The following is a 2,994-nucleotide window of genomic DNA, read 5'->3' as shown; positions in this document are numbered from 1 at the left end:
ACTAGATGGTCTTTATGGTCCCTTCCAACCCTAACCATTCTATGATTCTGTAACACCAGCCAATGGCTGGAGAAGACAACTGATTTCCAGCAGCATGGCAGTTCAGGAACAGCTCATACCCACTTCTCAACCTCTTATTCCTCCTTCTTGTGTCTCCTCCCTTGTCCAACCCCATGTAACATCCCCTCCCCTGCAACCCCTCAGGTCTCAGGGACTCCCAGGGTGAAGACAGAAGGGTCCCTGGGACCCTCTAGTTTCTCTTTTCTTTAACATGAACAATGACAACAAAGGTTTCTGCAAAGATCTTTCCTTCTTTTCTGGAATTATTTTTCAAAAGCAGAAAATTTATAAATTATCTCTGGATTTTTTTTTATTTTTTTTTTTTTTAATCAGTTCCTCACCAGACTTTTCAGGACTTTTCCACAGATAGTCCAAATCACCTTTGAGGAAGAGAGCTGGCATTTTCTGACCGACATTAGTAACATATGTCTACCTGAGATTACTAGGCAGCCCAGAAAGTGAATGGATGCATTAACCAGTGCTTCCATTAATGTTTTTTTGGTGTGTGAGATGGTGAAGCATTTCACAAAATCTATTTTTTTTTATTCGTGTTATAGTCTGCTTGTTATAGTCTGCTTGCCATTTGTGTCAACCTGTTTGTGAGAGGGACTGACCAGGGGTGAGGCCAAAGGATTTAGAAAACCATAAAACATTCCTCTCAAACTTGTATGGATGTCTTCCATTGAGGTAGTTATTGAAAAGTTTGTTACATCCTACAAATACAATTTATATCCTTTGTTTCAGAACGTTCATATTTCTGCAATTTCCAGTAAGTCTCAGACAGCTCCCAGAATAAAATGGGCAGTGGAAAAACATGGCAACAACTATGAATTTTTTAAAGGAACCCTGGAAGGATTGTCTTTGCAACACTACAGCTCACATTGGTTTGCTGTTCTTTCTGCCAGTTTTACCAAAATGCCGAGTAGCAGAAAAGTCCTCAAGAAGTCATTACGGCTAGAAACCTTTGGAGAAGAGAGGCATTCAGTAGTACCCTATTTTTCAGGAAACTAATATATCTAGCCACACATCTCTCCTCAGCCCAACAGATGCTCTCGATCAATAGAACTCAAGTATGCTGAAAGATGTAATAGCACTGGCAAAGCCTTTTGGAGCCCATCAATTCCTGTGAATAATGCTTACTAATGTGACTAAGCCTACTATTTAAATGGCTGAGGTCCAAGGAATTTGAGGGTATCAGATACTTATGAGATTGGCCCACCAGCTCCATTTCACTTGCTTCTCCCAGAATGAATCAATATAGGAAAATTTGTGATCTCAAAGAGGTGTCTAAAAGAAGACAGGGCCACAGCTTGCTTAAGGTTGCTGGCAATTTGTTTTGTACAAAGCCTGTCTACAAGGAAGAACATGGGAATGCTGGTTCTTTTTTAAGCCAGGGAGAAAGCAGGAACATTTTGCAGATAGCTAAATTACCCACTCTCAGTATGCTATGACCTCAGTAGAAAGGAAACTCATTCAGTGAAAACGCTATGTTTTTCTCCTGGCTTCTTTGAAAATCCAATCCTGGCTCCATAGATCTTATGGAATGTCTCTTGGGAATTTCTCTATGGCCAATTCATTGCCTTGTTAAGCACGAAGTGATAAAGTTACAGAGATCCCAATCTGCCCATTTATCTCTGCCTGTTCTAACACGTTGAGAGCTGGAAAAGCCTCACATGTTGCAGCACAAACTCTTTGGACCACACTCCTGTCATCTCTGAAGGCTCTTTCTGTTACTTCTGTAGGCAACAATAGGTCTGGTCTGTTTTGCTGATAAATTATGATATTTGTCTGAGACATAAATTTGGCTTACAGCAAAAGCCTTTGCCTGGCTGAGAGGCGTACTGTAGCAACAAATGCACTTATTGGATTGTCTACCATCGCTGAAGTCATCGTCTTCCGGCCGAGGCCAAATGTTACAATGCACATGTCTCCCCTCATCTCTCAAGCAAATCACAAGACTGCTTACACAACTCTGAGAAAACTTCACTGCAGATAGCATGCTATGGGGCTGACACTTCTGTAATGTTACACATGCGTGATCTCAGTTTATTGGATGACCGTCACTTTTAGAGATAGCAATTCCAGGAGGTTTTCTCAAGTAACTTTCTCAGACACTCAGTACCTCTCAGTAAATAGGCCATGCAGCATAATCTTCTCTTCAAATGGCCTCCAAAACATTATTGCCACATCCTAGGGAGATGTCCAGCTAGTCCCAAAGGTGGACTAATTCTGGGGCAAAATGGATTTTTAATCCCTCAACCCCAAACTTGCTCAACCATTGTGAAAAGGTTATCCCTTGGCGTCCCTCAGGCTCAGACTGTAAGAGTCATGGTCATACAGCTGGAATTCTGTTTAAATTCCTTGATCCAATGTTCTCTATTGACTGGAAGCAGCTAGTGCACACATCAATAGAAAAAATGGTTAGTATTGTTTTTAAAAGGAAAACATTAATCCTGAAATAACACAAGTGCTTGATTAGAAGTAAGTAGAAGAAAGATAATTTTTAATGCACAATAGTTACAAAATGGACTAGAAAGTGTGTTAGGGATTAGCAACAAAATAAATTGCAAAAGTACTATATGAACAGAGAAGTTCCATCAGTAAGGGGAGAGAAACTGAAATATCTAATGTTGTTTCAGCTATCCCAGGCTTCTTTACTGAATGCACAGCTACGTACTACAAAGTATACAAGATAATTAACCTCATGAAAGGTGGGAATAGGAAGAAGGGGACAGAAGCAATACGGTGTCCTTGCCAAATACTACTACCCTTTTCTGTCATGCCATGTCCACTTGATAGAAGTAGACAATAATTATTGTTATTTTACTTTCTCTATATTCCACAATTTTTCCTTCCCCATAATATTGTGCAGGCAATACCAAATAAAATTGAGAGAACAAATTCATAACAGAAAAAGATATATTTTAAAACCAG

This window comes from Antrostomus carolinensis, unplaced genomic scaffold, assembly GCF_000700745.2.
Source record: "Antrostomus carolinensis isolate BGI_N321 unplaced genomic scaffold, ASM70074v2 scaffold12958, whole genome shotgun sequence".
NCBI classification, from domain to species: domain Eukaryota; kingdom Metazoa; phylum Chordata; class Aves; order Caprimulgiformes; family Caprimulgidae; genus Antrostomus; species Antrostomus carolinensis.
Note: the sequence above shows the minus strand (reverse complement) of the source record.